Source organism: Bos indicus x Bos taurus, chromosome 2 (assembly GCF_003369695.1).
Source record: "Bos indicus x Bos taurus breed Angus x Brahman F1 hybrid chromosome 2, Bos_hybrid_MaternalHap_v2.0, whole genome shotgun sequence".
Taxonomy (NCBI): Eukaryota; Metazoa; Chordata; class Mammalia; order Artiodactyla; family Bovidae; genus Bos; species Bos indicus x Bos taurus.
The window spans coordinates 114,811,240-114,834,446 of record NC_040077.1 but is presented as its reverse complement, the minus strand read 5'-3'; the positions used below and the strand labels follow the sequence as shown (position 1 = coordinate 114,834,446).

The following is a 23,207-nucleotide window of genomic DNA, read 5'->3' as shown; positions in this document are numbered from 1 at the left end:
TTTTCTGTAGACAGATAATTAACACAATGATAGCTCTCTATTTGAGCCCTTCAGATCTGTTCTCGACAACCAGAATAAGGCACATAAACTCAGCTCTGTTTATATGTAAACTGTGTAATATCTTAAAGCTAACGTCATTGTTTGCCCCTTCTCAAAGTACAGCCTGTTTTTGATCTACGTAGGGAATATTTTTGAAAAGTGGATGTCTAAGAATGTAAACAGTTGGGAGGGGAGATGCAGCTGTTTATGATTTACTTTTTCATCTTCTGTTCTTTTGTGGCTTTTTATGTCAGAGGACTTCTCTTTACCTATTCTAGTGTATGGCTTATGGCTCTATAAGTATACTTTTTTTGGTTTTTATTTTGGCTTTCTAAATAAAGGATGGAAGGGACTGAAGGAAAAGTTGTCAGATAAAAATAGCCCCGAGCCCACTAGATCTTGAGCTGCAAGCATTGGGCCAGAAGAGCTACGATCCTAGAGTGAAAAGGGTTTCTATTTTATGGGGCCAGTAAATGTCAGCCTCACTCTTTACCTTAGGGCTCTGTTTGTGTGTGTTTGTCAGAATCTATTAGTCACACCCAGTTATTGCATCTACCACTGTCTAGACTCTCCAGGGAATGAGAGAGTTCATATTTACTGTTTTTCCAGGAGGGCATGAATTAAGGGATGAAGAGGTACTTTTATGATGACAATCTCTTTTGCAAACTATTTTCCAGAAGTGAAGGCATTTCCGATATCCAGGTGCCTATTATGTGAAATGTTGTTCTAGCTGATTTCATATGGATTTATCAGAATGGCATTTCACTATGTAATTTCTCATTACCCTTTGTAAACACGAAGCGTACTCTTCATTTCCTTTTATAAAAATAACTTTGTGTGTTCTAGTGGCCTCTATTTAGATGAGAGGTTTGACAGCACTTCCACCCATTCTTTTTATAGCATTGTCTATACATTCATGATCAAGAGCATGGCTTTGAATCCAAATTGCCTCACTTACTATCTTTGAGATCTGGAGGAATTTACTCATTCTTTTTGAACCTCAGTTTACTTATTTTTAAACAGAGACAGTAGAACAATCTTAGGGTGGCTGTGAGGATTAAATGAAATAATGCATATTAAAACCCCTAATATAGTGCCTGACATGGAGCAAATGCTGGCTATGTTGTTGATGAAGACTCTAAATTACTGTGATGTGTTCATGAGTGTTAGTGGATTTGGTAATTTTATATACCACATCTTTACCCTAGGAATAGTTTGCTTAAATACTTGAGGAGGAAGGAGAAGACAGGAGTTTGTATTATTTGAAATCAGTTATAATTGAGATTAAAATTTCTTAATTTTCTTAGCCATATTTAACTTGTAGCATTAAAAAATTGATTGAGATTTTAATATTATTTAGCAAAAGAGGATATTACTTTTAAAAGGTTAACAAACCCTGACTTTACTCACTGCCAAATGTGAGGCAAATCTCAGAAAACTTAATAACCCATTTCTTCTTAGGCTGAAATTACCCTTAATTAAGTCTTTTGGACATTAGAATATGTGTATGAGTACTTATGATTTTCCTATAGATACTTTTTTAGATAATACAGTTATTGAGTGCCAATTATGTATTAAACACTGATAAGTCAAGCTGAGAGTTGCAGAGAAGAAACCTCAAAAACTATTAGGGAAAAGATATTAGTCAGTCAAATGAAGCTTTTTCACAGTCTTAGGAAATTAAACTTCATGGAATATATGGAATATGGTGTGAACTTATCATGCATAGATGTAGTTTTTCCTTTCAACTAGTAAAGCGTAAAGTGCTTTATACTCACTAAGGACAGTCAATTTTAATAATGGATCAGCTTTTAAATTTTAAGTTGAAAACAACATAGGAAGTGCCTTCATGCTGCTGCTGCTGCTAAGTCACTTCAGTCGTGTCCGACTCTGTGTGACCCCATAGATGGCAGCCCACCAGGCTCCCCCGTCCCTGGGATCCTCCAGGCAAGAACACTGGAGTGGGTTGCCATTTCCTTCTCCAGTGCCTTCATACCCAGTGTTAAAACAGCTGTAACTTGGGAAATACTCCTAATTTGAGACTAGTGGTGTCATATGATAAGTGTAAATGTTGGCATTTCCATGACAACATTTTTTGAGATATTCCCCTCTGCAGACATGTCTGCAGCATGACCAAGAGCAGAGAGCTTCAGTGTCAGGTGCTTTCCTTCCCCTTTCGTTCCTCTTCTGTCCCCCTCCCATTATGGTTTCTGGTGGCTTCTAGCTACTGGATAGAATGAATGAATTGTTCTGTAATTGGCTCAATTGTCAGAGTCTGTGTCACATGTTATATAGTCACCCTCTCATTTAAGCCTTGTTACAGGCTAGTGACTTAGGTGCTTTTAATGGCATTTTACCAGAAACTCACTGATGCTGTTCGAGGTTGTTCAAGTTCCTGCCTCCCCGACAGGTGGCACTGGGGGCGCTAAAGTCTTCCACAGTGCAGTGTCCACGTGGGTCCAACAGCAGTTTCCCTTCCTGTTGTCTCCCAGAGATCTTGGCAAAATACGTTCTCTGTCCCAAATAGTTGGGGTAACAACTTGTGTGAAAGGCATGGCATGTGAACTGCCATGCCCAGTGGAATTAGCCCTTGGAGGCTATCTCTGGCCACCTCATCATTTTCCTGCTATTTCCTCAAGCCACTAGAAATCTATGCTTGCCTTGCCTGGGCTTCTGTTCCAGACCAGTAAACTTGTACCTCCTGGTCAGAGCACACGGTCCAGCCCAGGGAATGAAGCTGCCATCTAATAATGAAGGTGTTGCATTCCTGTGAAACTTCATGGATAGGGCAATGGAATCTGATAACTGACTACCTGATAAATCAGACTGATGGCCATATTCTTGACTCAGGGCTGTTTGCCTTTTTGTAGAAATGGGGATCAATTTCCTACTGCCTGTTGACCTGAATGGAAATTATTAGCACACACAGACTATCTTTTTGTGCTTATTTTTCAGTTTTTCCCAAATGTTGATTCCTTTAAGTTATGGTGGCTTTGCCTCGTCCCCTGATACTATACAATGTACTACTTCTGGGTCTTCCTCTGCACACATCGATTGTTCTAGGGATGAGATTCTAGCACGTGGAATCATCCTTGTTCTTCAGAGAGATTTTGGAGGATGAATTAATACTCACGGGGAAGTTCAGTTCAGTCGGTCATTCGTGTCTGACTCATTGTGACCTCATGAATCGTAGCATGCCAGGCCTCCCTGTCCATCACCAACTCCCGGAGTTTATCCAAACTCCTGTCCATCAAGTCGGTGATGTCATCCAGCCATCTCATCCTCTGTTGTCTCCTTCTCCTCCTGCCCCCAATCCCTCCCAGCATCAGGGTCTTTTTCAATGAGTCAGCTCTTCGCATGAGGTGGCCAAAGTATTAGAGTTTCAGCTTCAGCATCAGTCCTTCCAATGAACACCCAGGATCGATCTCCTTTAGGATGAACTGGTTGGATCTCCTTGCAGTTCAAGGGACTCTCAAGAGTCTTCTCCAACACCACAGTTCAAAAGCATCAATTCTTTGGCACTCAGCTTTCTTCACAGTCCAACTCTCACATCCATACATGACCACTGGAAAAACCATAGCCTTGACCAGACGGACCTTTGTGGGCAAAGTAATGTCTCTGCTTTTGAATATGCTATTTAGGTTGGTCATAACTTTCCTTCCAAGGAGTAAACGTCTTTTAATTTCATGGCTGCAGTCATCATCTGCAGTGATTTTGGAGCCCCAAAAAAGAAAGTCTGACACTGTTTCCACTGTTTCCCATCTATCTGCCATGAAGTGATGGGACCAGATGCCATGATACTAGTTTTCTGAATGTTGACCTTTAAGCCAACTTTTCCACTCTCCACTTTTACTTTCATCAAGAGGCTTTTTAGTTCCTCTTCACTTTCTGCCATAAGGGTGGTGTCATCTGCATATCTGAGGTTATTGATATTTCTCCTGGCAGTCTTGATTCCTGCTTGTGTTTCTTCCAGTCTAGTGTTTCTCATGATGTACTCTGCATAGAAGTTAAATAAGCAGGGTGACAATATACAGCCTTGACGTACTCCTTTTCCTATTTGGAACCAGTCTGTTGTTCCATGTCCAGTTCTAACTGTTGCTTCCTGACCTGCATATAGGTTTCTCAAGAGGCAGGTCAGGTGGTCTGGTATTCCTATCTCTTTCAGAATTTTCCACAGTTTATTGTGATCCACACAGTCAAAGGCTTTGGCATAGTCAATAAAGCAGAAATAGATGTTTTTCTGGAACTCTCTTTGCTTTTTCCATGATCCAGCAGATGTTGGCAATTTGATCTCTGGTTCCTCTTTTCTAAACCTCTTTTCTAAGCCTTTTTTAAAACGAGCTTGAACATCTGGAAGTTCACGTATTGTTGAAGCCTGGCTTGGAGACTTTTGAGCATTATATTGGTAGTGTATGAGATGAGTGCAATGGTGCGGTAGTTTGAGCATTCTTTGGCATTGCCTTTCTTTGGGATTGGAATGAAAACTGACCTCTTTCCAGTCCTGTGGCCACTGCTGAGTTTTCCAAATTTGCTGGCATATTGAGTGCAGCACTTTCACAGCATCATCTTTCAGGATTTGAAATAGCTCAACTGGAATCCCATCACTGCACTAGCTTTGTTTGTGGTGATGCTTTCTAAGGCCCACTTGACTTCACATTCCAGGATGTCTGGCTCTAGGTGAGTGATCACACCATCGTGAATATCTTGGTCTTGAAGCTGTTTTCTGTACAGTTCTGTGTATTCTTGCCACCTCTTTTTAATATCTTCTGCTTCTGTTAGGTCCATACCATTTCTGTCCTTTATCGAGCCCATCTTTGCATGAAATGCTCCCTTGGTATCTCAAATTTTCTTACGGGGAAAGTGGAAGCATATTTTGATTCAGTGTGTAATCCTTGATGGCTCACTGGTAAAGACTGCACTTGCCAGTGTGGGAGATGTGGATTGGATTCCTACGTCTAGAAGATCTCCTGGAGAAGCAAATGGCAACTCACTCCAGTAGTCTTGCCTAGGAAATCCTGTGGACAGAGGAACCTGGCGGGCTACAGTCCATGGGGTCGCAAAAGAGTCAGACGCAATGTAACGACTTTACCACTATCACCACTCCTTTGCGCCTTGAAGTGTGGTCCTCTGATCAGTGGCCCTGGCATCACCTGGGAGCTGGTTAGGAATGCAGAATCTGGGGCCTGCCCCACTCCAAACCTAGAGATTCAGAATCTGCATTGTTAACCAGATCATCAGGAGACCCTAAGCACGTTAAAGTGAGACAAGCACTGCTTCATTTTCTCTTTGTGATTCATTTTTTCTGTACTCTTCTCTAGTATGCCTTAACAGTGGAGGCCAAAGTCAGCCATGGTACTGCAAAAGCAGAAATATTTTTAGTGAAGTATTCTTCTATCTCAGTTCCTATTCATACCCATGATGTTAAAAGATTTCAAACTAAATTGCTGTGTAATCTTCAGTTACAGCAAATATATAGTCTTCAGGGGCTTTAGAGGACGTCTTTTTCTGCTCCGTATTGACGTCCATCACCTAAAGAAACCCCCTGCTTGTAGCTGAGTGACTGGGCTGCCATGGAGTTTGTTTTGCACGTATATATACAGAATACTATCCTATCTTCTTTTTCTATTTTGTTTTTCTAAAGAGTTGGGCTATTGAGTTCAGTGACTCATGATTAGAAAGAATATGGGTGGAGACTCCATCTTACCTCCGTGCTACTACTAACCAGTTTTGTGAGCTCAGGCAACTCATTTAGTGATCATTTTAACTCTTAACTAACCACACGGTCAAGGTACCACTGTGCTCAATTGTTCAGTTGTGTCTGACTCTTTGCAGTCCTTTGGACTGTAGCCCGCAAGACTCCTCTATCCATGGAATTTTCCAGGCAAGAATACTGGAGTGGGTTGCCATTTCCTCCTCCAAAGTATCTTCCCCATCCAGGGATTGAACTCATGTCCCTTGCATCTCCTACATGGGCAGGTGGTTTCCTTATCTGCTGGGCCATCAGGGAAGTCCCCATAATATCAGCCCTGGGACTACTTTGACTGTTCTGTTCCTATTAATCCATGAGACCTTTATACAGTGGCTTGATCATGCGGTGGAAGTTGCCTATAGCAATAGGAATGGGGTGTCTAGAACAAAAATTGGGATAATTGTCATCCATATGTATATTTTGCTTAGTCATTGTACCATCCTCCTTACTACTTTGATAGAACTGATAGAACTCTCAGGTGGGAAAAACTTGCTAAGTGGACTTTTTAAAAATTGAGGTATAGTTGATTTATAATGTTGTGTTAGTTTCTGGTGTACAGCAAAGTGATTCATAGATATATTCTTTTTCATATTCTTTTCCATTATGGTTTATTACAGGATATTGAATATAGTTCTCTGTGCTATACAGTGGGACCTTACTATTGATCTATTTTACATATAGTAGTGTGTATCTGCAAATCCCAAACTCCTAATTTATCTCTCCCCTGCTTTCTCCTTTGGTAACCATGAGTTAGTTTTCTAAGTCTGTGAACTGTTTCTCTTATGTAAATAAGTTCATTTGTATCATATTTTAGATTACACATGTAAGTGATATTGTGTGAGTCACTTTTTGTTGAGTTTTTCTTATATTTCCTGGCTTTGTCTCTGGAACAAGTGCTAATAAACCACTGAATGGCCAAAGGCAGAGGCAGAAGGCCACCGTGGAGAAGGGTCCTAGCTTATTTACTTATGTGCAGTGGTTCTCAAGTCACTTTCCTATTGACTTTCTCCAGCTAATGCCTGTAGCACAGGAATTAGCGAAGATCTGGGTGTTCCCAGTGCTTGCACCTCTGTTGAAAGACTCTGCAAGGGCTTTTATTTCTACTGGAAGTTCTCTGAGGTTCCAAGAAGACACTATGTGTGTTAAGTCAGTGGCTGTGTTAGGGTCTCTGTTAGGAACTGCTGATGGTTGGGAGTGAGGAGAGCTGAAAGTCAGAAGACGAGTATCTCTGAAGAATCCGTCTTGGTCTGGACCTCAACCTAGTCCCATTCTTCTTTAACTGATTGTTGAGGAAGGAAAGCGTGGAGAAACCAAGTAAACAGGTAGGCCATTGTCCACTGGTGACTTGGTTTTATGGAAAAAATGTAAGGCAATTTTTGAGCAGAATTCAGCAGAGCTCATCATAGAGCTGTTAATTAAGTGTTAATTATAGCCTGTCGCTGGTGGATAGTAATGGTGAAATTGTGTGGTTCGGTTTTATTTTGAAGGCATTTTGTCAGCAGCTCAGACTACAGTCAAGAAAGAATAGAAGCTATTGTTTTCTTTGTGTATCTTAGGACCGTAGCAGCTTCTGGGGCCAGTATTGAAAAGAGGATCTGTTCTTATTACTATCACGAAGTTTTATCAGAAAAAAATCTGTATCTAACTACCTGGAAATCAATTTGTTCTTTCTGCTCATGGTCTAGATTTTAGAATTTTGAACCCTAAATTCTCTTACTGATGATGGTACATGTACCCTGCCCGCTTCTTCCACCTCCTCTGTTATTTTTCTTCAAGTTTAAGTTGAGGGAAAACAGACCTAAAAGTGTCTTCCTGGGAACACATCTTATATTTAGAAATTCCAGTTGCTGTTTCTATCTCAGTCTTGTACTTTGACTATTTTTTTTTTTTGGTAATAAATCATCTTCCAAGGTGGATATTTATTTCATAAAGTGAAAACGTGTGGGAAACAGTTTTGTGACTTAGGAGTCGCCCCTGAGAGAGCAAAGTTAGTGGATTTAATTTAAAAGTTGACTAACTCTGGAATAGAGTTGACCTAATCCTTAATTTTTTTCCCCCTCCCAGATATTTGAAGGGCAATGAGCAGGACTAATAGTCACAAGCCACATAAGGAAACTGTCTTCTGCTTCACAATGTCCTTCTCTTGTTATCTAATGGAGTTTTGCAAGTGACTGTGAAAACGAGGTGTTTTCTCCACTTCATTGTACTGTGGAGGCAAAATGAGATCAAATGACTCATCCAAGACCAGACAGAAGGTCCTGGCTCGGCTGGGCAGAGATACAGACCTGGGAGTATTCAGATGCATTTCCTTGTGGGGTTGATCTGTCTCCTGTGGGTCAGAATAAGAGGAGCATCATCACACCATGATAGTCTTCCCCTAGATCTGTTGCTTTGGCCTCAGCAATCCTGCTAATCTAACGTCTTCAGTCAGCTTTGTTCCCTGCATCCAGAAGATTCCTGTTTTCCTTTGGAGCAGGGACAGAGGCAAACGTGGGGTAGGACTGGTTAATCAGATTAACTAGATGTCTTCTAGGTCATGAGGCTGCAGGACTCAGTAGAGGTAACTTCCCATCAGTGATAAGTTGGGAGGCACCCTCGGGACTCAAGTCATGGTGTGACAGTCAGAAATAAAGCCTGAGAACCAAGAGCACGTCTTCCCTCTGATTCTTCCCTAAAACTGGTGGGGATTCCAGAAACAGCTGATAAGCATGTGTATGTCTTCCTCCATTTCCTCTGCTATAGCAATAACTTCAGAACAGGGTTCCTCAGACTCAGCTCAACTGACATTTGGGGCCAGGTGATTCTTTGCTGTGGGCTTCCCAGGGGACTTAGTGGTAAAGAACCCTCCTGCCAATGCAAGAGATGCAGGTTTGATCCCTGGGTTGGGAGGATCTCCTGGAGAAGGAAATGGCAACTCACTCCAGTGTTCTTGCCTGGAGAATCCCATGGACAGAGGAGCCTGGCAGGCTACAGTCCATAGGATTGCAAAGAGTCGGACACAACTGAGCGACTAACACTTTTCACTTCTGGTCTCTACTTACTAAATACCAACAGCTTCTCTCTTACTTTAACTCCAACTGTGACAACCAAAAGTGTTTCCAGGCATTGTTAAGTGTCCCTTGAGGGGGGAAATTATCCCTACCCATTCAAATTGAGAATTATTGCTCTAGAGACTTCATGGAATACATGGAGGCAATGGCAGCCCACTCCAGTACTTTTGCCTGGAAAATCCCATGGATGGAGGAGCCTGGAGGGCTGCAGTCCATGGGGTCGCTGAGGGTCGGACACGACTGAGCAACTTCACTTTCACTTTTCACTTTCACACATTGGAGAAGGAAATGGCAACCCACTCCAGTGTTCTTGCCTGGAGAATCCCAGGGACGGGGAAGCCTGGTGGGCTGCCGTCTATGGGGTCGCACAGAGTCAGACATGACTGAAGCGATTTAGCAGCAGCAGGAGGTCTCAGGCGTGAGAAGTGGGCTTAGCCCCACAAGTACCGTTTAGCTAAAGTCCAGGTGACTTTTGCCTGGTACTCCAGTGGGGCTGGGGATCACCTTCACAGACCCCATTTATTTCCTTTGGGACTGTGATTACCTCAGAGCCCCCAGTAAATATTCTTCATAAGAATTCCTTAAGAGTTGTCACTACATCTTCATTAAGAACTTGGCCCAACTGTCTTCAGAATGCTTCTAGTTCAGCCCTGAACTGGCATGAAGCACTTAATTCAGCATGCTGGTAGGGAATTTTCAGCAAATATCATTTTCCAAGTCAAAAATGACAAGGCTGAGATGTCTGATAATGGAAGAAAAGAGGGAAGAATGGGCACAGTGGGTGGTGAGACTTGAAAGATGAAAGTGGAGGACCAGGAGCCTGGGGTCAGTGCATGAAAGGTCAGCCCCCCTTTTCCACTGGAAGAGCTTTGCCCCCTTATCTGAGACAATAAAGAAGTGTTTGCAGTTGGTTAGAAATATGCATCACTGCTTCAGAGACCTTAGAGATGTGAGTGATGTGTCCATTATCAATTATTCCAGATCATCTTTCTGATGTCTTCCCTTCCTTTTCCAGCTGCCAACAATTAGACATGTGCATCTGGCAGCAATTTCAGTTTTTCGTCAAGTTCCTCAAGCAGCATTGACCTCACTCTCCTGTTCAGTTGAGAGATTGGGGAAAAGAATTCGGAAACAACAAGCACTCAGTCCCTTCCCCAACAATTAGAAACATGCTTTAGCACCTGGAGAGAGTACCTAAGAGTCCCAGTGACCATCCATTTAAGCCTATTCATGAGAACTCTTTGTAAATTCTTTCATGCATAAGTCTTTTCGTTAGCTGACTTAGATAGGGTGGGGATCTTCAAGCTTCTAATTTCTTCCTGGCAAGCAGCAGAAGTGGCCTTTCTGTGACATTTCTGTAGATGGCATCCATTGAAGAGCTGCTCAAAGACCTGGTGATGCTGTTTATCCCAGTGTTCAACTGGAGCTGTTCCCTTTGTATTCAGTAGGTAAGCAGGTCTTTGTCTTGTCTGAAGACAAGACTTTTTGTCTAAAGATCAAGGACTTCATCTCACAAGGTCCTACTTTTAGCATTTTACTGCTACAACTTTTACTACTTTTATGTTTTGTTCTGGCCTTTCCCCCATACCCACCTCCTCTCTGAAGTAACTTTTCTCTCTTCCCAAGACACCTCCTAATCTTGACTTCAGGTTCGGTTCTTGGCCGCCATCTTGTCTGTGGCTTCCCTGTTGCTTCCTTCTCCCACCAGGACATTTTTGTCTGCCATGTATTCGGGTTATCAGAAGGGGATAGGAGATCCAAGGATTTCTAGTTCTTCATGAGAATAGTACCAGTAAGAGTTAATGTCTGAGGGCTTATTATGTGCAAGGCACAATGATGAGAACTTTTCATGTGTTATCTCGCTGAACCTCAAGAGATGACCCTATAGAATGGGCACTGTTAGCCTATGTTATGGGTGACAGCACCGAGGTTTACAAGAGTTTGTAACTTGCCCAAAATTACGGAGGGAAGAGAAGCAGGAGAAGAGAGAATGTACATTCTTAGTTTTTTTTTTCTTTTTTAAGTTTAACTTGGACATAAGTCCTGAGTTAAAATTGATCAGTCTAAAAACATGCAACAACCGTGTAATGGCTCTATCTTCATTCTCAAAATAACCTTTGTGGGTGGAGTGTCCTAAACTACATTTTAGAAGGCAAGATTGCTTACAGGTTATTTGCGTATCACTCAGGTAGTGGCAACTCAAGGGAAAGAGTTGGTTTCAGAGAGTGTTCTTTCATTATTTAGGCTGCTTAAGGAAAAAAAAGAAAAACAGCTCACTTAACTACATGGTGCAGTAGTGAAGAATCTGCCTGCCAATGTAGGAGATGCAGGAGCGACGAGTTCCGTCCCTATGTTGGGAAGATCCCCTGGAGAAGGAAATGCAACCCACTCCAGTATTCTTGCCTGGGAAATCCTATGGGCAGAGGGATCTGGTGGGCTCCAGTCCCTGGGGTCACAGAGAGTCAGACATGACTGAGTAACTGAGCATGTACATGCATATTTAACTGCCAAAAATCCCAGATGAATTCTTCCCAACACTTCCCCTTGATATACTCAAAGCAAAAAGAAGGAAGACAAAGGCTAAATCCTTTTTATTTGTGATTTAGAATGATGTGTTTCAGGAGATGTTAATCAGATGCGTGTAGTAGGGAAAGTCCTCTACTGAGTCTGACCTTCGTAGGACCAGCTGGCAATGGCCCTGCTCTCTGTTAGGCCAGTTTAATGACCAAAACACCTACAGGAGGGAGATCAGGGCCACATGGCTGTGGTACCTCGTGGTTCCTTTGAAAGATGCTTGTACAATTCAGTACATTTTTCTTGCATTACCAAGTTCTTCCATAAAGTCAACCACAACCCATATTATCGGGGACTCCGACTAAAACTTGTGGTGAGTAGGAAATAGATTAAACACAGGTTTTCCCTTTTCTCTGGCTGCCAAAAGTGATGTCAGTGGCGTTAATGATCCTTGCCTCAGCCCTCTGCAGACCTACGGCCGTCTGTGCGAATACTTGTTCTACACTCTTGTTCCTGGGCTGTTACAAAAATGCTGATGATGGCTGATAATGAACAACTGAGCAGCCAGACAGTTACTCGAAGGTACACTCAGGCGCTTGTTTCTTTCAGTTTACGAGAAGACTCTAGGGAGTGGGCAAAGACTGTGACGTCTATTTAGTGTTTAACAGCAAAAAATAAAGGCAAGGGGATGAGGTTCACCCGCTTTCCTTTTGCCTAATTAGTAGAAATGGTTTTGCAAACACTTTTTACTCTCTCTACACCACATTGTAAATGAAGTGATTGTCATTTAAGTCTACAGATTTGTATCAGAGCCAAATAAAAGCTATGTCCCATACTTCTGAACATGACACAAACAAACAAAACTGGTATGAAATTACAGTATAAACCTCAGAGGTGCAATTGTAATTCCTGTTGGGGAGAATATACTGCAGAAAGCGCTCCCATGAAAGCGGAAGAAAGCAACTTTTATGACCTTCTTCCTCAGGTAGGGAAGATGAGATCATATTATTTTCATGTCTTCAAGTAACAGGTTTATTTTAGTTGAGCTCTTTGAAAATGAAAACTTCCTGTCCCCCAGCACACGTGATCTGACTTGAAATGTTAGAGGGATTGTTTCTCTGACTTCCTCTGCCTTGATTTTCTCGTACTACTACATGGGGATAGATTAGAATTTTGGCAGAAGAGAGATTTGAGGCATTTGGGTTCACATTTAGTGGGGGAGACTATTAGGGTGTTGACACCCCCTTTGCTTTATGTTTTAATTACCTTTGGCTTTATCAGCATGCTCCATCTTTAAGAAAAATATGGGTAGTAACTGAAGTGATTAGTCTTTGGCTTCAGAGATTTCTGAATATTTATTCAGATTTCCTTAGTAGATCATTGATGGAATACTTTTCATGGTTGAGGACCATATGTTGTCATTGTTTAAACCAGCTTCTCCATAAGTCCCTAGCCTTCTTAAAAGGTTTCCAGTGCCTTGCATCTTCTGCCCCTTTGTTGCTGGGGAAGGAGAAATCCAGCATCACCCGGTCCAGCCTCACCTGGCTGGACCACAGCGGGAGCCCACAGGTGCGATGGGCAGGGTCTTGGTCCCTCCCTCTCTTCTTTCCTGTGCATAATACGTGTGCCTGTCTTCATTGGTGGTCTCCTGAAGTCACCAGCCCTGCCAGAAGGTCTTTCCCTGGGACAAAAGGGAAGCTGGAGTGAGATGGCCTCTCACATGTTGGCAGCTCTCCCTGAATTTCTTTCCTTGGCAACTCTGCGCCATGGAAGGGCTGGCCAGCAACCGTGTTATTTTCACCAGCCCTCCCCCATGTGACTCGCACTGGGCAAAACTGCTATTTAAGCAGCTCCATTAAAGCACTGGCTTGGCCGGTCGGTTACCCTTTGCCATTTAAGACCATGAAACCAAGTCTTTCCAGCTCACTTCTGGCCTATTTTGAAAGAGGTTGGTTGCCTTTCTTTAGCTAAAATGACTGTCTCCTTTCAACATAAAGTAGCAAATACCTTGGGTCTTACTTCTGACTTGACTTCTTGAGTTCAATCCTCACTTGATTTTTTTTTCCTTCTTTTTGGTGATGATGGTCTGAAGGCTTTAAAAGAGAATGTTTTTTCACTACTTAGATCTGTCTTTTCCCAAAGTCTCAGGTTGCCTGTACACTTCAGTAGTACCTTGTGAAAAGCAGAGAGACAGTCCCCCTGGCCCACACTTGAAGCTGTCTGGATTTAATTCTCTGTTCCTTGGGTAGCTGGGCTGGTAACTCTGCTTCCGCCTTAGATGCTACCGTCAAGCGCGCTTGGTACAAGCCAAACTCTGAGCCAGGAAATTCTTTGCATAAGGACTTTCACCCAGTCCATCAGACAGATCCCTGCTCTTGCTTATCCATCTGAGACTGCATGGTACACTTCGGGGACTATAAATGTATTTGATACTGATGATTTAAAAAAGAATTACTGGGCCTGTTTTTCAGGTTTCAGGTACACTTAAAAACAGTAATTTTGCAGTGTTTTCTAAGGTGTTCTATTATACGGAAGCGTTCTAGAAGGCTCGGTCAGCTTTAAATTGGCCATGTGTTGTTCAGTTGTGTCCAACTCTGTGACCCCATGTGACCCCATGGAAGCATGCCAGGCTTCCCTGCCCTTTACCATCTCCTGGAGTTTGCTCTAACTCATGTCCAGTGAGTCATGAAACCAGCTCATCCTCTGTCGATCCCTTGTCCTTCTGGCCTCAAACTTTCCCAGTATCAGGGTCTTTTCCAGTGAGTTGGCTTTTTTGCATCAGGTGGCCAAAGTATTGGAGCTTCAGCTTCAGTTCTTCCAATGAATATTCAGGGTTGGTTTCCTTTAGAGTTGACTGGTTTGATCTGTTTGCTGTCCACGGGACTCTCGAGAGTCTTCTCTAGCACCACACTTCAAAAGCATCAATTCTTTGGTGCTCAGCCTTCTTTATGGTCCAACTCTCATATCCATACGTGACTGTGAATTAATTGCATTAGCATCAGTGGGGTAGCCAAAGAAATAAACTGTGGTCATGGTTAGTGGTACACAGTTGAATATAACTGTGTGAAAAAGAAATGAACAAATCTGGGAAGACAGGATAAAGAGAGATATCACCGGTGCCGTGTTCAGCATCCTGCAAGGTACAGAGCTCCCCACCAACCTCTCTGCTCTCACATCCCTTCCACCTTCTTTCTTTTTCTAATCCCAATCAAAGGTAATCTTCTCTGAAAGGAGTTCCCTTATGCCCCCACCAGTTTTTCTAAATGCTTTGCATGTGCCATTTCCTTAAGGACTTAGGCATTTGGAAAACAAACCCAAGAAGCCAGAGGGTTTTTGGTTTTTTTTTTTTTCCTGCTTTTAAATCATCATACTTCTCCCCATACACAATGAATTGGGAGGATGGGAAAGGGGTTAAAATACCAAGAAGGTTTAAAAAGTTGGTTAACATTTTATCTTATCACAGATTTTTCAGAATGGGAAAGATCTAAATATTAAATCTATTAAAGCACTATCTTCCTCGCTACTTAAACATCTTTGACATTAGATATAGAATATTAAAAGTTCAAAATTTTTAAGTAAATAGTAAAATCAGAACCATAGCTAAATAGTAGTTTTCCTTAGGTGACAGGAATTATAATGATTATAATGAATTATGTTTATTCCTTCCTTACATTTACTGTCTCTTATAAATTTTCTTTATTATGCTGAAGGTTTTTTTGTTTTCAGTCACAGCTGTTTATGTTAAGCGAAAGAGAAATATGCTGTTTGACACATTTCTTCAAGTGGAGGAATTTATTTATATGAATTTTTCTAGTTGAGTCTACAGTGTAAGATCTCAAACAATGATCTCCATTGAAGAAAAGTCATTACTATAGTCTTTTTTTTTTTTTTCCCAGCCATAGTTGGATGAAGAAGAGTTTCTTTCTGGCTACATTTTAGTGCATGACAACAGCCAAGCAACTTACAATATTTTTACTTCTGTTTTCTTAGTAAAGTAGAAAGTGGTGTTCTAACCAGGTATTTCAACTATGTTGCACTTAATAAGTTGGCAGGAAGTTTCAAGGTGTTTAAATACAAGATAAAAACTTTTAGACAGTGGGTTTGACTAAAAATGTATTGCTGAAAAGGAGCAGATCCTTCTTTTGTGCTTATATCATAACTGTATGCTGTTTCAGCTGCTCACCCAGTGGAGACTAATCAGTAGGCTGAGACAGTGTGAAAGGAAGCAGAAGCTTTATTTGTTTTTCAGCTCTAGCCAGCAGAGTTTAAGTGGGTCGAGTCCAGGAGATGTAAATTCCTACTGGATACAATAATGCAATAATCCATAGGTCTCAAGTAGCATAGTCAAGTGTTGACTTATTTGATAATGCTTTAAAAATTGCATTTTTCATTACTGGCAACGGGATTAGGCGGATTTTATCCTGTGAGAAGACACATGCGGACCATAGATGCTGATGTGGTGATGAAATTTTTGTCAAAATGTAATTTCCTGCTACTAAATCTTGTGCCAGGTGCATCGTATTTCTGGGTTCAAAAGTTATTCCCCAGTGATGTAACTCGAGAGAATAGATCACAGGAACATCACCATTTGATATTTACACAGTTCTTCTCCAAGGATATGTTTTGCTTTTTCTTGTTTCCAGTTTATGAGTGCTACAAATGAATTTTTGTAAAACATCCTAGCAATGTTTGCCTTGTGTGGTTGATTGGGAGTCTTGAAATTGTGTATATAAAGTGCATTAAACACACATTACCCATGTCTTCTTTTTCAGTATGTATTACAGTCTTTACCATTGTATTTGTGGCACTCAACAGATGTTTATTGCATTTAATGACTGTGGGAGCTTAGAATGGATGGGTATATTTCCAAGTTGCAAAAATGTATGAATATACATTCATAGATGTGTATTTTTGTCGTTTAGTCACTATATCATGCCAGGCATGCAAATAAATTTGCATGGTTGCCCTTCTTCAAGTGGGTTGCTTTATTCAAGCTCAGCCCTTATGGATTGCAAGTAGTGGCAGGCATATAGACAGATAAACTGAAGTCCCATGAGGCATCTGCTAAGGTCTGTCTGTAAAGTTAGGACAGTTCCTTTCCAACAAAACTCTACAGTGATGTTTTTGGAACTTTAGTTTTGGAGTTCTTTGGCTTTAGATAATACCTCACTGGGAACCATTACCCAGCTTAATCAGCTCTTTTATTCACCATATTTGGGTCTCAAAGCTTTTTGCCTGTCTCCAAAGATCAGATGTGCCCTCCAAGGGCCAAACTGGCTGCTATAGAGACCATTCAAAAGGGTATGCCCAAAGCTGAGAAGGCAGTTGCAAGAAAGAAAGAAAGGGGACTTGAAGAAGGCATTCCAAAAATGCTTTGAACAATGCTGCATGCTTGGAATAAGTATGCAGATCTGAGGTGGCTGTGTGCAAGAGTCCTCACTGAGGATCTTTGTGAAAAATCTGTCTTGTTTACTCAGTAGCTAAACTTTATGTACGGACACACACACACCCTTGCACAAAAATAAACTGGGCAAACGTCAGACTGTCCCTTTAAATTTTCCTCTCTTGCTTATCGATAGCTTCTGCTCCTGTCCCCTCCACGTCAACCTTACCTACCGCTTTCTCACTTATTCCTAGACCAGCTGGCACTGGTAGGTTGCATTAGTGACTGAGGCCTGTGTTGATCAGGATTTATGATGAAGGCTTTGAAAAGTAGTATGCCGAAATTTTTTGGAGGGGACGGTATATGATGGGATTGATATATCCTTTGATTTCCTGCCCTTTGACCATACTGCTTGTGGAAAATTACCAGGATGGTTTCAAGGGTGCACGGGTATGTGTGTGTGGTCCACAGCAATAGATTTCAGCCTCCAGGCACTATATATTTTTCTTTTCCTCTCCTCAAAGGGGCCCCAATTTCCACCCTTGTGCATCCATGCAGGTTGGCACGTGTGATGACACCGCTGGTTATAGTCTGTTCCTGTGCTAAGCTGTTCATTCAGCTCTTCTGGATAAGAGCCAGATGTAAAATCAAAAGCATACCCTTGACTTTTTAAATTGGCAGCATGTTTGTCTCAAGCCTTTTAATAAAACATGGCCTTCTTACCTAATTTTAGGATGTATGAAACTGTGTTAAGCTGTACATAGATATCCTGGTAGGAACATTTTGATAGATTGCAATATAGGTTCAGAAGAAACTTGAAAGTAAGTAAGATCTCTGGGGTTTTAGAAAGGTTAGGTTATTGTTTCACTTGTAGCCACCACATGAAGTAAATCCTGTCTCTTTGATAATAAAAGAGACAAGCCTAGTGTGGTTTTTTGTTTGTTTGTTTTTACCTTGATGTCTCCATGTCAAGTCTTTATTTGTAAGTAGAAACATAGACTTTATCTGTTATTTAGGGCTGAAGTTAATACTGTGAAATGAACAGAAATCTCTTAGTAAAACTTGAATCCTTATCTGGTAAATTTCAGCTTACCTGAAGCGGTTTTGTAGACGATCAATGCTGGTGGGTCCCAGCCATACTCTCCTGCAAAGAGGAGAGCGAGAGGCAGAGGGGAAAAAAAAAATTTGTATTGGTCAACATTTACCTTGTGTGGACTTTCAGGTCTGCTGCCGCCCTTGCCATGGACATGGATCGTTACTGCTGTGTGCTGATCATATCACAAAGCATGTCCTTGTGGTCCCTTCACTTATTTAAAGATGTCTTGGTCTCTCATTCACGGTGCCTCACCACCTACACAACCCGCGTTTGTAGACGTCTCTCCTCTTTCCCCTTTGCAGATACCCTGTGTTCTGACAAAACTACCTTCCTCACTTGGCCTAACCAGGGCTGTGTGCTCATCCCCCCTGGGCTTATTTTGTCCTGTGCCCTCCGTGGGAAGTGTGCCTTGTCCCTTTCATTCCTTCCACTCATATTTAGTGAGTTCCTGCTCTGTGCCAGCACTGAAACACCATTTCCACACCTCCAGACTCTTCCATGGCTTCCAAACCAAGCCAAGTGTGTCAGTGAGGTGCTTCCTTTACGCTCCCAGCTAGAAATGTTCTTCTCTCCTCTGTACATCCAGGGCAGGAGGCCCTAATCCCTGGACCATGGACTGTTACTGGTCTGTAGGCCATTAGGAACTGAAACACACATCAGGCAGTGACTGATGGATGAGTGAGACAGGGAAGCTTAATCTGTATTTACAGCTGCTCCCCGTTGCTGGCATTACCGCCTGAGCTCTGCCTCCCATCAGATCAGTGGCAGCATTAAATCCTCATAGGAGTGTGAACCCTACTGTGAACTGTGCATGCAAGGGATCTAGGTTGCATGCTCCTTATGAGAATCACTTCAAAACCATCCTTTCTCTGCAGCCCTGGAAAAAATTGTTTTCCATGAAACTGGTCTCTGATGCCAAAAAGATTGGGGACCACTGATAAACACCTATTGTACCTTTTGTGGAATTCACCCTGTTTCAACTTTGCATTCTCTATTTGTGAATGAAGCTTACCTTCCTCGCTAGAATTTCTGGAAAGCGGAGCCTATAGCAGAATTCACCATTGTAGCCTCGGTAGTACTTAATGCAACCATTTACTTATTTGACAGGTATTTATTGATTAGCTCTGCTGTGCCTCCTCCTTCTCAGGACATCCTATAAATATTGATGTTTCTATAGATACCTTTTGGATGCGTGAAAAATAAGGCTCTCAGAAGGACTATCTAATGTTAAGATTGAGAGTGAATGAGACTTTATAAGTTTGAGAAGGGGTCTACTCCTAAGGGGAATGGGTAACGCTCATTGTGATCTGACTTTTAAACTGCGTAGAAGAAATGCTGTGTTTCTGCCAGAATAACTTATCTCTGTTAGACCTAAATTAGAACCCCCTTTTTAAATTTAATGATTAACTAGGTCTCTTTTGCTTAGACATTCTTTTGCATCTAGAATTTTCCTATCAACCAATGTCAACTTAAAAACCAATTTCAGATTTTATAATGGGAAAACCCTGCAACTTCAAATTCTAAAATCTCCATTTGACTTTTAATCAAAAGAAGATTAAACATAGCCTGATGGTAACCTGCTTACCATATTTTGTAGTTGTTTTACACAAAAGCTTCAGTGGACGTTTTTATTTTGATCATAAGAACATCAAAGTGTTCTGTGTTTTTGTGTTGCTAAACCTCTGAAACCTCCAAACCACATCGATTGGTTTGCTGACTTAATATTGACTATTGTGACTTTGTGATTGCTTTAGACTCTTGCATTTTAAAAGAAAAAAAGAAGTTAAATACAGTTTGTTTATTTTTCTGAAGTACTCAGTACTGCCTGTGCCTGTAACTTCAGTTTATCCCATGCTGTCCTGCTGTCCCTTTTTAAAGAAAAACGCTAAAGAAGTGATTGAACGTGTGTTTTGAGATGCTGATGATGACGGATTCTTTCATTTTTCTTTTCAGAATGAAGACCTAAATGACCTCAGCAAATCCTCCTTTAACTCATGGGTACCCAGACTCTAAATATTTCATGATTCACAACCAGGACCTCACATCTTCCTCCTCAGTAGATGGTACGATGCACCCATTTCAGTTTGTTTACTTTACACAATCCTCAGGAGTTTGTTGACTGAACTGCACGTTCTATATCGTGCCAAGAAAAAAGCACTGTGACACCAGAACAATGAGTCTGCATAAACTTCATCTTCAACCTTAAGGACTTAGCTGGCCACATGAGCTGATGGGCCACCGTGCCACAAGAGAATGAGTTTACGCTCATTGCATTTACAAGACACATTTCATCTGCTGCTGAAACCGTGTACGACAGAGCATCATTGTAAATTATTTCCTATGGAACTGTTGCGTTGGGTGGAGAGAGTATTAAATATTTAACATAGGTTTTTGATTTATATGTGTAATTTTTTTAATTAAAATGTAACTTTTCTTACAGCACATCTTTTTTGGGGGGGGATGTGGAACTGAGGTATACAGTGTTCTATTGGAAAGAGTGGAGCAAATGCTTAAAACAAGGCTAACAAGAGTAGAATAGGGTACGATCCTTGTTTTAAGATTGTAATTCAGAAAAGTAATATAATAAGAATCATAGTGCCATAGATTTTGGTTCTCAATTGTATAGTTCTATTTGCTGATACTATCTCTTGTAATATAGCCTTGATGTTGAGCTGAGATCCTTACAAGAATTGATCTTAATTTTGTATTTTTTTTTTTCCTGTAAGGCAATAGGCCATGTTAATGAAACTGAAGAAGGATATATTCTGCTGGGTATTTTCAAGTGTCAGCTTAAAATTGGCAATTGAATGGAAGCAAAATTACAAGAAAAGGCAATCAGTGTCTTCCTTTGTATATACTGTAAAGAGGAGGAGACATGGGTGATCCCTTTGAATCAAAAGCTCTCTTTGGAATGAATAATGTGGGTGTTTGTAAATTCTGGAAATTTCTTTCTATTCATAATAAACTAGAGACTGTTGATCTTTTCTTCTCCCCCTTCCCCCACTTCCTGTTCCATTGCCACCAAATTTTTTTTTCCTGTTGCACACGTTAGGATCTTTCATTTCCTGCATTGTCTCAAAAAAGATGTAAGACAAGTGAGTACTTGTCTTTCATTTCTAACCAGAAATTAAAATTCCAGAACGTGTCTTTTACAATGACCAGGGCTACATTGTCACTTTTCCTTAAGACTCTTATCTCATGTTTTCTGAGAACGTCCAGTGTAACATTATTTAACCAAATGTAATTTGGTCCATTCGCCCTGGTGGCTACTGGCCTGTGTGTGATTAGTTAATAAAACCCAGGGTGCAGAGAGCACATCAAAGCATAATGACCTGCTAGGGAAACATCTAGCCAGCAGTGAAAATGTTAATCCTTTTCTTGTTTGGAAAGTACACACATCTTGGAATTTTTCCTCATGAAAGAGAAATGGCAATGAACATACTAAAAGAAATTGCCTACAGAGTTTTGAATCTTTTGATCAGGAAACTTCCTAAAAGTTCAGTGAATTAAGTCTAGTATCAGGCTCCCCTGGAGTCCGTGTGAATGCTCTATCAGGAATCCCCAGCCCTGCTGTTGAGAGGAGCAAGATTTTCTTTCACTGAAGGGTTGAGCTCCCTGGTTGGGGGAGGGGTTGCCAGGAAGGGGCCAGGGTTGGGGGCCATCGCAGTGGCTGCTCATCAACGGGTCAGGGACCCCCACCCCCACCCCTCACTCTACTCAAAAGGGAGTAGGGATCAGTGGACCCCTTCACCTGCTGAGGCCCGTGTTACTGTTAATTCAGCCGGATGACATGTACCTCACAGACTCTTGTACAGTGTTCACCATTGCAGATTCTAAGCATTTGCATGCTCATCAATTTCTAAGATAAATACGTCTGTAGTCATAAGAACCCATTGTTTTCAAGGAACTTGCTGAATGACATCATTTCCTATTAGGAGACAACACCACTGATTTTTAAAATCTGATATGAAACGGTTTTGTTTTTGTACCCTTTCATGAAAAAGACTTTCTTAGTCAAGCTCTTATTTTTCAAGTATTGTGACTCATACTCTCGCTTGTGTAGGAAGGAAGCAAGCTGTCCCACTCTCTTCCCTTGAGGACATAAGTAGTCAAGGACAGATATCAGTGAACAAAGTCAGCCCCACCCACTTTCCTATAAAGGTGGTTATTTCTCAAGGAACCTAAACTTTGAATATGTATTACCAAGGTACCTCTTTACGTGGGATTATTAACATATTTTGGGTGCGAACAAGAAATGAACCAGACGGGAAAAACGTCTCTTGGTTTCTGTTCCTCTCATCTGTTTTGTTGAGTCATGTAGTATAAAGGTAAGACACTCCTATTTAAGCTGTTTCTAGTGGTCTCTGAGCTGGGTTTGCTGGTAGTACCAAACTTCACCCGTTTAAAACTGGAAGTTGCTGGTATTTAAGGAAAAAACTTATGCTCTGTCTCCCTGAGGGGTTGACCTTCAGCTGCTAAGTCCTTGTATTCAGTTCTTATTTGGGAGACTTGGCTTTTATCCGTTTCAAAGTATTTGTCAGCCAGCCAAGGGCTTACATTAATGAGACTTCTAGTGGCCTCTGGTTAACCTATAAGTTAGTGGCTTTTTCTTCATGAGACCAACCTTTCACAGTGTTCTTTCTTAGAGACTTTAGGCAGAGTTTTAAAATTCTCCTTTGTAGAAAGAACAAATATGTTCCATGACTTTGATGATATCTTTATCCTGGGGGGACAAAAAAGTTCTAGAACCAGCTAAAAGTGAAGAGAATCCATTAATGATCAACCACCTGAGTCAATAATGACAATTCAGTACTGATGTTACATTTGTGGCTATTTCTTGCTAACTTTCAAAGGTCAGGGACTCTCTTGACGAACTGACGTTGACTGCAAAAACTGAATTTTCCAAAAATCATCTAACCAAAAGTAGTGATTTTTAACTTTTCTTTCCCTGATGCTTGCCTCCTAGCTGTCTTTTAAATCTGAGATCTTTAAAGTGTTAAACAGTTTTACTAAACCGTAAGAAACAGTATTTGACAATGCTGAAGCCCTGTTTTGTTCAGTCCTGCATCTTGAATGCAATATGCCATGTAGTTGAAAACTGATTTTTATTTACTACAGGTGGTTTCAAAGTGGGGCGGGGGGCGGTGGAAGGTCTCATCCACTGAAGACAGAGCCACAAAAAATGAGATGAATGTACAGTGTTCAGCTGCTTTGGCAGAGCTCTGTGGGTTGGTCTGTCACACAGGGAGGCACTGAAACTAGAAACACTCCACACATTGAGACCTTGACTGGGGAAAGATGAGACCCTCTGGAAGGCATGGGAAGGAGAATGGATGGAGGCCAGATAGAAACTCGATCCTTTGCGATGACTTGACA

At 41.4% G+C, this 23,207-nt stretch overlaps 1 protein-coding gene across 1 annotated transcript in view; it reads left to right on the top strand.

The window, feature by feature from the left end:
- The window catches only part of IRS1 (insulin receptor substrate 1), a 64,898-nt gene extending 44,082 nt beyond the window's left edge, over positions 1-20,816 (top strand). Inside the window, exon 2 of the mRNA XM_027514912.1 lies at positions 19,785-20,816. The gene's annotated coding sequence lies outside the window, so the exon portion shown is untranslated. The remainder of the gene's footprint in view (positions 1-19,784) is intronic.
- Positions 20,817-23,207: the final 2,391 nt, after the last annotated feature.